Here is a 13,725-nt window from a genome sequence, read left to right on the forward strand (position 1 = left end):
ATAATGCTAAGAAAGAAGCAAGGAAGCATTCGTTCAATGCTCCTGGCATGCTGAGTACTCTGTCAGCACTCACGGGTGCCTAGGGACCACCTTGAGCAGGACTCAGGATGACGCTCATTTTACAGGTGAGGAAACTGAGGTTCAGAGGGCTCAGGTCCCAACCCATGCCTGTCTGACTCCCAAGTTCAATGCGCTTTTCTCCCTTATTCAGCCCCACATTCTACTCCCCTAGAATCATTTCCTGAGGGCTTTCTTGTCTCTGCAATTTGGCTGTAAGTTCATCAATCATTGAGATTGGGTCCCTGCTTGCACCGCATGCGGCTGACCTGGGCCTGACCTCAGCAAAGGGTCGGCACGGACTCTAGGCCTTGAGAAGGAGGCAGAGAGGGGGCAGAGGCAGCAGGCCGGCTCCAACTCCCCCCAGCCACTTCCTAGCGCAGTGAGGGCTGTTAGTTTATTTCTCAGAACTTCAGTTTCCTCATCTGTAAAATGGGGTGGTACTAACCATGGAGTCTCAGGCTCGCTGAGTGAAGGTGGAGTAAGGTAAAGAGCTTGAGTGTCAAGAGCCCAGTGTGAAGCCTGGCAGATAGTGGGTACGCAATATGAACTGCGATTACTCTTGTCAGCCTGCTCATTTCGTGGGGCATCTCTGGAGTGCCCTCTCACCCCCAGCAACTATGATCCAGCCTTCCTTTCCTGGAGGAAGCCTGCCTCTCCCTGGGCCCTGTGTGTGTAGGGGCTGGATCTGGCTGATAGGCACACCGGGGACTGCGTTTCTGTGTCACTTTCTTTGGGTGGTGGCTGTGAACACCGCAATCTCTGTGTCCCTGTCCTGCCTCCACACTTTGTTAACCCTGAGAGCTGAGGGTTTGTTGGTGCTTCCAGACGCCCAGAGGGAGGACAGGACCTCAGCTGGGACGCTGGTTTCCCCTGGCTAGCCTGCCTTGAGCTAGGGGGAAAGCCTTCAAGATGAGCTCCCAGCTTCACAGCCCAGCGGGGATGGGTGGCTGACTACAGGGGCAGAGCACCGTCCAGGAGGTAGTCGCTGCAGACATGCTGCCAGGCACATCTCAATCACCACCAAAGTAGCAGCTGCCAGGCCCCCTTTTGATGGAAGAGAGACCTGGAGGTGGGAGAAGAGAGCCTCCTAAGTCAGGGAGCAGGGGATGGGATGGGGTGGGCCATCTGCATGATCTAAGCTTCCAGCTTAGTTCTCCCAGTCTTTAGTCTTAAGTGGCAAGGGCTCCCTTGGATGCTCAAACCAAGCAGATATCTCGAAGGGGAGTTTGGACCTGTCTGGGGCAGCAGTACCCATGGGTGGTGTTTTCTCTGCACTGAGTTATAACCTGGCTGTACATACAGCCCTGCCTATATCCTGCCCTTGCTCCCTCAGCCCCAACCACTCTGCACTTTCTTCTGTCCCTTGAATAAACCAAGCACGTTCTTTCCCCAGGCGTTTGCTTCGACTGTTTCCTCCTCTCAGACAGCTCTTCCTTCTGACCTTATGCAGGGCACCCTTTCTCATCAAGACCACCCCGCTCATGGGGGCCCCCATTACCCAGGGCAGGTGACCCTCTTATATGACCTTCATGGTCCATAACTCCAGTGGGAATTATCCTTATTAGATTGTTTCTTGCTTCTTTTATGTCCTCCCACTGCAATGGAAACTCCTCGGGAGTCTGGATGCTTAATCTCTGCTGAGACCCAGTGCCTTGCACTGAAGGTGCTCAGGAAATACCTTCTGAATGATCAGAAGCCCCTGCCATCTGCTAAACTGCATCTCTGATGACAGAAGCTAAGGAATGTGAGGTTCATCTAGAGAGTTCTTGTGAATTTTCCAAGGGTATACACGACCTAATTCATTAGGTCCCAGGATAATCCACAGCCACTCCTTCGCCCAGCACAGGGGAAAGTATTGAGACCTGGAGAGGGGCAGGATCACCATGAAGGTGACACACCTGGCTGGAGGGGCAGCAGCAGGAGTGTGGCCCCTTCTGAAAACTGTAGGCTTATGAAATGAAACATAAAGAGAACTTGTATTTGCCTGGACGTGGAGCCTCGGCCTCACAGGTCCTGACGGGGCCAAGACCCCTATGGTAAAGCCCCTCCTACTTGCAAACAAGGACGCTGAGACCCAGGGAGGTGCGTGGCTGATCAGAGCTCCCACCACAAATTAGAAGTAGTCTTCAGATTGTAGATGCGTCTGTTTCTTCGTGTGCCAGGCGGGTGGGGAAGTCAAGCTTGCCAATGTCCACAGGGGGCTCAAGGGGTCTCAGATGAGGATCTCAGAAAGGATCCTGAGGAGAGAGGGCCGGGTTGCCTAGAGCCCCTCTGTGGAAAACCCTGGTCAGGGGTCAGTACAAGGGAGGAGAGAAGAGCAGTGGTCTCAAAACTTTACAATTAAGAAAAAAAAAATCAGACCACACAGTCATCAATACATGTATATATATATATCTTTGTTTATTCACTGTGTACATTCAAATATAATATTATGTATGAAAATTGTGCAAAAATAGACATTTTGAAATGAGATTTCAAAGCATATGTAACATTTCTGTTATTTTCTTCCCATGACAGTCGTGCCCAGCCCTGGGCATTAGGACACTCCCTTTACAGAGCACTCTTTAGGAACATGTGCTTTGGGGCCCAGCAGACCTGCGTTTGAATCCAGGACTTTCTTGCCATTATCTGTGGCTTTAGGGCAGCTTCTGGGACACAGTCTGTTCCTCTGTAAAACGGGACACTAATTCCTACTTTGCTATATGGTTTAAATGAGGTAATACTTAAACGGTGCTTGGTACTGGGCTTGGCAGCCTGGAAGAGCTCATATATGGTAACTATGGTGATTATTATTACCAAGATCGGGCTCATCCTTGTTTGCTAAAATTAATGAAACTCAACTCTAAATACCATGGACCTGCAGGCTTGTTTAATGAGCTGCCACATCCTCACCAGAGATGCCGGGTCATCGCTGAGTATAAGCCTGGAACTAAGATGACAGTTTCCCTTGGCTGAATACGATGCCCCCAGCATTGATGCAGATGGACCTGGAACCTGGCTAAAGAAAGGCCAGCTGGGCGTCCCCGAGGATGGGGCTGAGAGGCCGGTCAAATTTCAGCTTTCTCTGTGTTCCTTTTAAAATAATTGAAGTGTCAGCTTGGGTTCACGGGCTGGTCACAGTTTCCATCCCTCCCTAACTTCATAAGGCAAGTCCATGAATTATACAGTGCCGGAGCAGACGGTGCTAAGTAAGGATGCATCACAAGCCGGGCTTAATAAGGACACTCCAGCTATTCTTGGAAGGCATTTGCAAGTCAAAAATATGGTGCATGGAGATCTGATGTCGACTTCACATTCTGAAGATTTCAGCTAGGTCAGCGTTATTTTATGTTAAATCCCATCAAAACAAAAAATAAAGAGATAAGGAAGTGGTATAGTACATTGTTTTGCTTTGTTTTTAATTTGAACTTTTTGGTAATAACACAAATGGTCAAATTTGCCTACTTCCTCCCACACACCCCAACCCCATCTCCCATTCCCACACCCCCTCTAAGTAATGTCAACACACATTCTCATGGACTCATATGGTGTGGGTACATTGCCTTGCTGTGGAATTAGGAAGTATTCCTACCATTATAATTTTGTGCTAAATAGTGAGAAGATAAAAACTTTCCTATTTTCTTTCTTTTTTTCACCAAGCTTTCTCATGACCCTTACTTGCTCTTTTCTATAACATGTCCACGTGTTAAAAACTCAGCCATTTATCAAAAAAATAGGGACTGACATCTATTTAAGAAATTAAATTGCGCCGGGGGATAGGAACCAAGAACCATAGTAAAAGCTGGGAGGCTTTTCTCCTCTACTCCAGGAGGGTGGCATTTCATCCAAAATGCCCCAGGAGGGAGGGCTGACCATTCTGGATGGCTCCTTCGTCATTTCCTGAGAATCAGCTGCCTCCGTCGGAGATGCTGGGCCCTGTAGTGCAGGGATCCCACTTAGACTTCCCTTTATGGTTCACACGTGGCTTTGTTTATAAACACAGTATTTCAGGGGAAAGGCAAGCAGGCATCACGTGCCAGGAGGTGAGGGAAGCACAGAAGCAGGAATATCTAAGAGGCCCCTGCAAACCTTTTCTGGCCATTGATGGCAAAAAAAGGATCACGGTTTCCCTAACTCACCTCCTTGCAACCAGGAGAGCCACTAGCATTTTTGTGTACACAAGGGCCAGGTTTATTTTGGGAATCCTTAAATGTAAACCCAATACAGCAGCAATGAGAGTATTTATATCAGCAGCAAAGTGCAGGAACAGCCTGTGAGCTGGAAACCTCTTGGGCTGGAAAAGTCCAAGTGCTCAGAAGAAGGTGTGTAGACCAGCATTTCTCAAACTTAAATATGCCCAAGAGTCCCCCTGGGGATCTTGTTTAAATAAAGACCAAGATTCTGCAAAGGGCCTAAGATGTTGCGTTTCTAAAAGTGCCCAGGTAATGCTGCTGCTGCTGCTGGTCCATGGACCCCACTTTGAGTGGTGAGGGGTGTAGGCCAGGTCCCTTTTTCCAAGAAGGCTTGCATTCAGGTTACTGGGCTCAGATACTGTGATGAGGGGTGGGAGGACATGTCTTCACATCTGCTTCCAGACTGTGCCTTAGATGGACATGATCGGCTCATACAGGATGGTGGCCAGGGGGTGCTGGGCAGGTATGGGCATGGGACAGAACACAGGACCATGAGTCAGGAGAAGAAGTGGATTTTCCTGGCACCACCTGGCTCCCCTACTCAGCTGCGGAGTAGTGGAGAGTATTTGATGACAGGGAGGTCATTGGCAGCTTTCGTAAGAGCAGATATGAAGTCTCTAGGATATGTTAAGTCAAAAACCTAAGTGTAATGGGATGTGTATGGTAGGCTGACACTGAGTAAAGAAAGTGAGGGACCACATACACATAGATGAGTTTGTGTAAATGGAGAACTTCTCATTGTGAAAAAATACACAAGAAACCCATAAACAGTGGTTGCCTTTGGGGGAAGAAACTGGGAAAGAACATACGTGGAGCAAGAAGAGCCTCCCTCCAATTGAAACACTCACTTCTCTGACCACAGTGATTGGTTCAGTGGGCTTGGACGTGTGACATGCCCTGTTCCAATCAGAGTAAGTCTCTGGATATTTGCTGGACTGTGTTCTCCGTTTCATTCCAATGAGACTCACTTGTCAGTATCTGCTGAGATCTGCCATCCAGTGTGGTGTTCAGACAGTTGTTCCCCTCCTTGCTGGCATCAGCTGAGACGTGACAGTGTCCTCATCTGATCTCACAGGACATCTTCTCCTGTTGTTGTGAGTCCCCTGCGAGGCTCTGCCTTTCAGGTGACCCCTCTGCGCCGCTCCTTACGGGCATAGAGAAGCCCATCTATTCTCTCTGCACCAGGCTGAGTGAGTGGTACTCTCTTGCTCCATATGTCTGGGCTCCTCCACTGGACAGGGATCTCTCTCTAAGGTTTGCTGTCATCCCAAGGCCCCTCCCTTCTTGTTTCCCAAACTGGCCAGAGGTTTCTGGGTCTGATACTTCCTCTCCCACTGAGATGGGACCACAGGAGGAGTCAAGCATGTGACTTCTTGTCCCCGCCTCACATATCAGTAGCTCCTTCTGCTGCTCTCACCTCTGCCTCCGCCCACCCCAACCCTCTTAGTTATCCATGTCTAATCTCGGCAGCATGGCAGTCTGGTTCTCCAGCTCTCCTTTTTCTAATCTAGACTTTATGCCCCAATTCCTTCAGAGCTTTGCTTCTGATGATGCTAAAACTAGGCTTTTAGAACTGAAAAAAAAAAAAAACAACAGTTTTTGCAAATCAAAAGCCTTATCTTTCAAGAACTTGTCTCTGCTATGAGTACCAAAGTTCTATTTTGAAATGAAAAGAGTTGACTGTTTCTCTTCTCCTTATATTCCATGTTCCTGATCTAACAGTCCTAATCTTGCTTGAGGCCAGGCACCTTTGCCTTGGGTCCATGGGTGTGGGAAGTATGATTGTCCTGCTGTGGCATCAATGGCCCTTCAGCTCCCTGCAGCCTCCCTGAGTTCTGCAAGGGAACAGGAGGAAACAATCTTGGAGTTGGGGCACCCAACTAGTGGCAGAACTAGTCCCACTTCTGCCACTCAATTGTTGCATGATCTAGGGAAGTCACTGAATCCTTTTGAACCTTGATTTCCGTATCTGCAAAATGGGGAGAGCAGCAACCACCTCTCAAGGTTGTTTCAGGATCAAGGGAGATAACACATGTGAAAGTGCTTTGCAAATTACAAAGTATGGTATGAACATGAAGCATCATCACTTTTCAGTGTTCTTAATTTCTTTGTGTAGTTTTCCCGGCCAAAGGTTTCTGTTTTGAGCTCCCATGGCAATTTGCTCACAGAGCCATGAATGTATTGTATTGTACTGAACTTACATTTTAAAGTGCCTGCTGGCTTCTTGCAGTGTATGTGAGTGCTTGGAGGGCAGGGACCACACCTATGTGATCTTGGCACCTCTCGCCTTCAGCCAGTGTCTGGCATAGAGTAGGTGCCCAGTATGTGTTTGTTGATGAAGGGGTGGACGCTTAGCAAGCACTCAGTAGATCTGTGTAATATAAATAAACAATTAGCCAGGAGGAGCAATGGGCTGGGACTTCTGTAGACTAGTGGTTTTCAACCGGGAGCAATTTTGTCCCCTTCCTCCCAGGGGGTATTTGGCAATCAGGAGATGCTTTTGGTTGTCATAACTTGGGGAATGCTACAGATATCTAGTGGGTAGAAGCCAGGGATGCTGCTAAACATCCTACAACGACCAGGACAACCCCCTACAACAAACAATTATCCAGTCTAGAACGTCAAGAGTGCCATTGCCTAGAAACCCCGCTGTAAGCTCTCTTTTTAAACAGTCCTGAGAAATAAGTCCTGTGAATCCAGAATTGGAAGGGAACCTTAGACTTTGGGTTTAAACATGATGTCTTGATTATCTTTGATGAATGGAAGGGAGTGGAGATATGGTGGCTAATGATGAAGATTCTGAAATTTATTACTAGCTGGGGGTGGGAGAGGAGAGAGACTTTGGAAAAGTTCAGCTGAAGAAAGAGAGTTGGCATCAGACAGGATGGGGTGGTGCCCTAGTGTACTGGGAGGCACTGAAGGAACCTCTGAGTAGAGAAGGTAAGCATGTGTGCTGAGCTCCATGACTGTCCATCAATTCCCTGTCCTCCTTCTGCAGGAGGCACCTGTTGAACTCAGGCATGGGCATGTGACTTGATTTGGCCAATGAAATGTGAGAGAAGTGACATCCACTTTGAGGCAGACACTTTCCGAGTGAGTGTGTACTTCCCCATGTTCCCCAGTGTGGTTGCTTAGCCAGCCTGGGCCCCAGAATGAGATAACAGCAACATACAGCATGACCTGTAATTGCTATGAAGATAAGAGAGAAACAGACCTGGAATGCCTTACAGCACTGCAGTTTTTTGGATTATGTTTTATTGCACCATAATCTATCCTATCTTGAGAATGTACTATATTTGGGCTGATGTAGATAGCAATCCTGTGTAACTGAAGTTCAGCTCATCTTTCCTCTCCCCTTTGAATTGGTTTGCACAGGGATCTCTGAGGTGTCTTGGCTGGAGAGAGACAAATGCCAAATGACTTGGACCCCTAACTGTTGGCAACAGAGTCAAACTCTGTAAAACATTTGGAGGGGTTTATTCTGAGCCAAATATGAGTGATCAATGGCCTGTGACACAGTTCTCAGGAGATTCCGAGAACATGTGCCCAAGGTGGTCAGGCTACAACTTGATTTTATACATTTTAGGGGGACATAAATTGTCAATTAATATGTGTAAAATGTACATTGGTTCAGTCAGGAAAGGTGGGACAACCTGATTCAAAGATTTTCTGATTGGCAATTGGTTGAAAGAATTATTCTCTAAAGACTTAGAATCAATAGAAAAGAATATCTGGGTTTACGATAAGGGGTTGTGGAGACCAAAGTTTTTAATCATGCAGATTAAGCCTCCAGGTAGGAAGCTTCAGAGAGAATAGATTGTAAATGTTTCTTTTCTTTCCTTCTTTCTTTCTTTCCTTCTTTCTTTCTTTCTTTCTTTCTTTCTTTCTTTCTTTCTTTCTTTCTTTCTTTCTCTCTCTCTTTCCTTCCCTCCTTCCTTCCTTCCTTCCTTCCTTCCTTCCTTCCTTCCTTCCTTCCTTCCTTCCTTCCTTCCTTCCTTCCTTCCTTCCTTCCTTCCTTCTTTCTTTCTTTCTTTCTTTCTTTCTCTTTCTTTCTTTCTTTCTTTCTTTCTTTCTTTCTTTCTTTCTTTCTTTCTTTCTTTCTTTCTTTCTTTCTTTCTTTCTTTCTTTCTTTCTCTCTCTCTCTCTCTCTCTCTCTCTCTTTCTCTCTCTCTCTTTCTTAAACCCCGTCTCTACTAAAAATACAAAAAATTAGCCGGGCGCGGTTGTGGGCGCCTGTAGTCCCAGCTACTCGGGAGGCTGAGGCAGGAGAATGGCGTGAACGCGGGAGGCGGAGCTTGCAGTGAGCCGAGATCGCGCCACTGCACTCCAGCCTGGGCGACAAAGCGAGACTCCGTCTCAAAAAAAAAAAAAAAAAAAAAAAAAAAGATAAAGTCTTGCTCTGTTGCCCAGGGTGGAGTGCAGTGGTGCAATCTCGGCTCACTGCAACCTCCACCTCCTGGGTTCAAGCGATTCTTGTGCTTTAGTCTTCTGAGTAGCTAAGATTACAGGCGTCTGCCACCACGCCCAGCTAATTTTTGTATTTTTAGTAGAGATGAGGTTTCACCATCTTGGCTAGGCTGGTCTGGAACTCCTGACCTCAAGTGATTCGCCTGCCTCAGCTCCCAAAATGCTGGGATTACAGGTGTGAGCCACCACCTCCAGCCAAGAATAGATGGTAAGTGTTTCTTATCAGATTTAAAGAGTCTTCTATCAGTAATTCCAAAAGGGAGGAGGGTATAATGAGGCATGTCCAACTCTCTGTTCCCATCATGTCCTGAATTCGTTTTTCAGGTTAACTTTGGAACACCCTGGGCCAAGAGGAGGGGTCCATTCAGGTGGCTGGGGGGCTTAGAATTGTATTTTTGGTTTATACTGTCCATCTGCATTCTCAAAGCTCCAAGAGGCAGGAGCCATGGTGGGTCCAGGGGAAGGCAACTGACACTCCAAAATTCCCTTCTCACTGCTGCTTCAATGCCAACTTCACAGAAAGATAGATATACGATGGTTCTGTTTATTTAGTCATCACAAATGTCACTATTATCACAGATGACATTAATTTTTAAAAGAAAAGGAAGAAAATATGTCACATTTCTGTTTTGTGCATATGCTGATTGAATGAAAAGTTTATACCAGATGCCAACTTAAAATAAGGACATATAAATATTTAATTGTTTGTATGTATGTATACATTGCTGTATACACAATATGTATCTATACAGCTATAGAGCACTGATTCTCAGCTGAGGGGTGATTTTACTTTCCAGGAAGACATTTGGCAATGTCAGGAGACATTTTTGGTTGTCCCAGCTGAGGGCTTGGGGGTACTCCTGGCATCCAGTGGGTAGAGGCCTGGGATGCTGCTAAGCATCCTTCAGTGTACTGGGCAGTCCATATTACCTGAACTGTGTTGGGGTTGGGAGAGCCTGGCCTGGATGTACATCTAAAGCCAGGAGTTCTGGGGCTGTTGTGTGTGAAGCCATGAGTGCTGGCATCTTTCTTCAGAGCATCATTGACACACATTGATTCATTTCACGTCCCCACCTTGGCTGACTCATCTAGAAGAAACCACAAGTCACAGATCAGCGAGGGGCCAGGCCTCACAGTCCTTATGAGACAACCTTGATGGCACTGGGGTTCCCCTGGGAACACACACGGTCAAGCATAGCTGCCCTGCTCAGTTCTCAGGATGACAACTATTCACACCTAGTGTGCTTTGTAGCGCACCTGGGATGGGAGTTGTAATGGCGGAAAGGTAACGGTGTGGGAGGAAAGGAGTGAGAAGGGGAACCAGAGAAGGGAGGGCCAGTAATGTTAGTTTTATGAAGATATGAGAATTAGCGCATGATTTAAAACATTGCTCATAAGGACTGCTTAGGCACAATTTGTCTATATATGAAGACACTGAGATATGTGATTTTATAGCTAGAGCTATATGTAATGTGTGTGTGTGTGTGTGTGTGTGTGTGTATACACACGTTAGTAATGAGGTGAAACATTTACTGTCCTAACAGCTGGCACCAACATTCCACATGGAATGGGAACTGACTTTGAGACACTTTCTGGATAAGTCACTGGACTGGAGAGAGACTTGGAGGGCAAATGCGCCAGCTGGACCCCCAGAGAATAAGCTAGCTTGCTGCTGAAGATGGAAACCCTCTCACTTTTGCTCCTGAGATGGGAGATTAAGAAAAAAAAATTGAAAGGAAACAAAAAATAGAGAAAAAGAAGGAGGGAGACAGAGTAGCCAGAAAGATGATGAGATGCTAGGATGCTCCACGGGTGGCAGAGCCCGTGAGAAATGTGTGGTGGGTTTTGGGGACGGGGTGAAGTGGGAAGGCCTTTAGGAAGCAGAGTGTGGCGCTACTTTGCCACTTTTCTAAGTGGGAGAGAAAAAAAGAATGAGAGCATGGCCCTAGGTGTTGGTCGTGCAGTGTGCTCAGAACCATATCAGGATGTCTTTCCTGTCCTGTCTAATGCTCTGTGTGGCAGGTTTGAGCTGCCCAGGGAAGAGACTCCGCCCTCTCTTCCCCTGTGCCCCGCTCCCCACCGCCACATGATGCATGAGGGAGGGCCCTGGAGGCTGAGGCCATGTTGGGGCTCTAAGCTCCGGCCTAACCCAGTGAAGTCTCAGGGGAGACCCTGAACCATAAGGCAGGATTAGTGTTTCCAGTCACATGGATCTAGATGTTAAGGAAGCGAGGGAGCTCCAGCTGACAGGTGGGGAACCAGACTTACTCCACCAAACGATTAGACCAGATGCCACTTCATTTCCAGATCTCGCTGCCAGAGATACTAGAAAAGCCCTTAGGTAAAACAAAGTGAGGAATCAGAGGAGGACACAAATCCACCAAGTGAAGAATCCACACACCTGCAGCAATGACACTAATGCTTTGAAGGAGGCAGATTCCTCAGACTTGTCACATATTTATTTGCAGGTTCAGTCTCTAGAGATTCCAGATTCTGGATCTGGGATGGGGTGAAGGGAGGCGTGGTTTAGCCACAGCCTGCCCTGTACTGCTGAATTCTCCTGCGTGTTCTCAAGTGCTTGCAAATGAAAGGTCATCTGGGCCTCGACCAGTCATGGGGCCTGTGGACGGTGAGCAGCCTGGCAAAGTCAGAGGTCTATGGGGTGGGGGTAGTGGGGCTCCATGGGCAGGTTTGCCCATGCCTGAGCACCAATTCCTTACTCTAACACAGGCACACCGCAGAGATATTGCAGGTTCGGTTCCAGACTACCACAATAAAGCAAATATCACAATAAAGCAAATATCACAATAAAGTAAGTCGCACGATTTTTTTGGTGTTCCAGTGCATATAAGTTATGTCTACACTATACTGTTGTCTATTAAGTGAGCAATAGTATTATGTCTAAAAAACAATGTACATACCTTAATTAAAAATACTTTATTGATAAAAAATGTTAACGATCATCAGAATCTTCAGTTGTCATATCATTTTTGCTGGTGGAGGGTTGTCCTTCAGTGTGGATGGCTGCTGACTGATCTGGGTGGTGGTTACTGAAGATTAGGAGGACAGTGGCAATTTCTTAAAGGACAAAAACAATGAAGTTTGTTACATCAATTGACTCTTCCTTTCAAAAAAGATTTCTCTGTAGCATGCAATATTTGACAACATTTTATCCACAGCAGAACTTTTTTCAAAATTGGAGTCAATCCTCTTAATCCCTGCTCCTGCTTTATCAACTAAGTTTATGTGATATTCTAAATACTTTGTTGTCATTTCAATGATGTTCATAGCATCTGCACCAGTAGATTCCATCTCAAGAAACCACTTTCTTTGCATATCTGTCAGAAGCAACTCCTCATCTGCTGAAGTTTTATCATAAAATTGCAACGATTCAATGTTCTCTTCAGGCTCCACTTGTCATTTTATGTTTCTGCCTCTTCTGCATTTACTTCATGCACTGAAGTCTGAAGCCCTCAAAGTCATCCATGAGAGTTGGAACACACGTCTTCCAAACTCCTGTTAATGTTGCTATTTTGACTGCCTCCTATGAATCACAAATGTTCTTAATGGCATCTATAAGGGGAAATCCTTTCCAGGAAGGTTTCAATTTATTTTTCTCAGATTCTTCAAAGGAATCACTGTCTATGACCACTAAAACTTTTTAAAAATTATTTCTTAAATAATAAGACTTGAAAGTTGAAATTACTCCTTGAACCAAGGGCTGAGAATGGATGATGTGTTAACAGGCATGAAAACAACATCAATTGTACATCTCTTTATACATCTCCATCAGAGTTTTTGGGTGACCAGGTCCATTGGCAATGAACAGTCATATTTTGAAAGGAATCTTTTCTCCTGAGCAGTAGGTCTCAACATTGGGCTTAAAATATTCAGTAACCCATGTTGTAAACAAATGTGCTGTCATCCAGGCTTTGTTGTTCCACTGATAGAGCACAGGGAGAGATTTAGCGTCATGCTTAATGGACCTAGGATTTTGTTGATGGTAAGGGAGGAGCATTGGCTTCAACTTAAAGTCCCAGCTCCATTAGCCCCTAGTAAGAGAGTCAGCCTGTGCTTTGCCATGGAAGTCAGGCACTGACTTTTCTTCTTTTTCTTTTTTAATTATTTTGAGATGGAGTCTCACTCTGTTGCCCAGGCTGGAGTGCAGTGGCATGATCTCAGCTCACTGCAACCTCTGCCTCCCAGGTTCAAGCAATTCTCCTGTCTCTGCCTCCTGAGCAGCTGGGACTACAGGCACATGCCACTATGCCTGGCTAAGTTTTGTATTTTTAGTAGAGATGGGGTTTCACCATTTTAGTCAGGCTGGTCTTGAACTCCTGACCTTGTGATCCACTCACCTCGGACTCCCAAAGTGCTGCGATTACAAGAGTGAGCCACTGCGCCCAGCCGACTTTTCCTTATCTGTGAAAGCCTTGGATGGCAACTTCTTCCAAGAGTAGGCTGTTTCATCTTCATTGAAAATCTGTTGTTTAGTGTAGCTATGTTCATCAGTCATCTTAGCTAGGTCTTCTGGATAACTTGCTGCAGCTTCTCCATCAGCACTTGCTGCTTCACCTTGCACTTTTATGTTATGGAGATGGCTTCTTTCCTTAAGCCTTATGAACCAACCTCTGCTAGGTTCCAACTTTTCTTCTGCAGCTTCCTCGGCTCTCTCAGCCTTCACAGACTTGAAAGAGGATTAGGCTCTGGATTAGGCTTTGGCTTAAGGGAATGTTGTGGCTGATTTGATCTTCCATCCAGACCACTCACACTTTCTCTATGTCAGCAATAAGGCTGTTTCACTTTCTTATGATTCACGTGTTCACTGGAGTAGCACTTTTCATTTCCTTCAAGAATTTTTCCTTTGCATTCACAATTTGGCTGTTTGCTATGAGAGGTCTAGTTTTCAGCCTCTCTTGGCTTTTGACATGCCTTCCTCACACGCTTCATCTTTTCTAGCTTTTGATTGAAAGTGAGAGACTGTGACTCATTTTTCCACTTGAATACTTAGAGGCCATTGTAGGGT

At 46.2% G+C, this 13,725-nt stretch overlaps 1 long non-coding RNA gene across 1 annotated transcript in view; it reads left to right on the forward strand.

The window, feature by feature from the left end:
• Positions 1–13,725, forward strand: part of LOC106999221 (uncharacterized) — a 101,667-nt gene that overhangs the window by 75,623 nt on the left and 12,319 nt on the right. Inside the window, exon 5 of the long non-coding RNA XR_013395345.1 lies at positions 7,231–7,325. This is a non-coding gene — a long non-coding RNA (uncharacterized LOC106999221). The remainder of the gene's footprint in view (positions 1–7,230; positions 7,326–13,725) is intronic.

This window comes from Macaca mulatta, chromosome 7, assembly GCF_049350105.2.
Source record: "Macaca mulatta isolate MMU2019108-1 chromosome 7, T2T-MMU8v2.0, whole genome shotgun sequence".
In the NCBI taxonomy this organism is placed as follows: Eukaryota; Metazoa; Chordata; class Mammalia; order Primates; family Cercopithecidae; genus Macaca; species Macaca mulatta.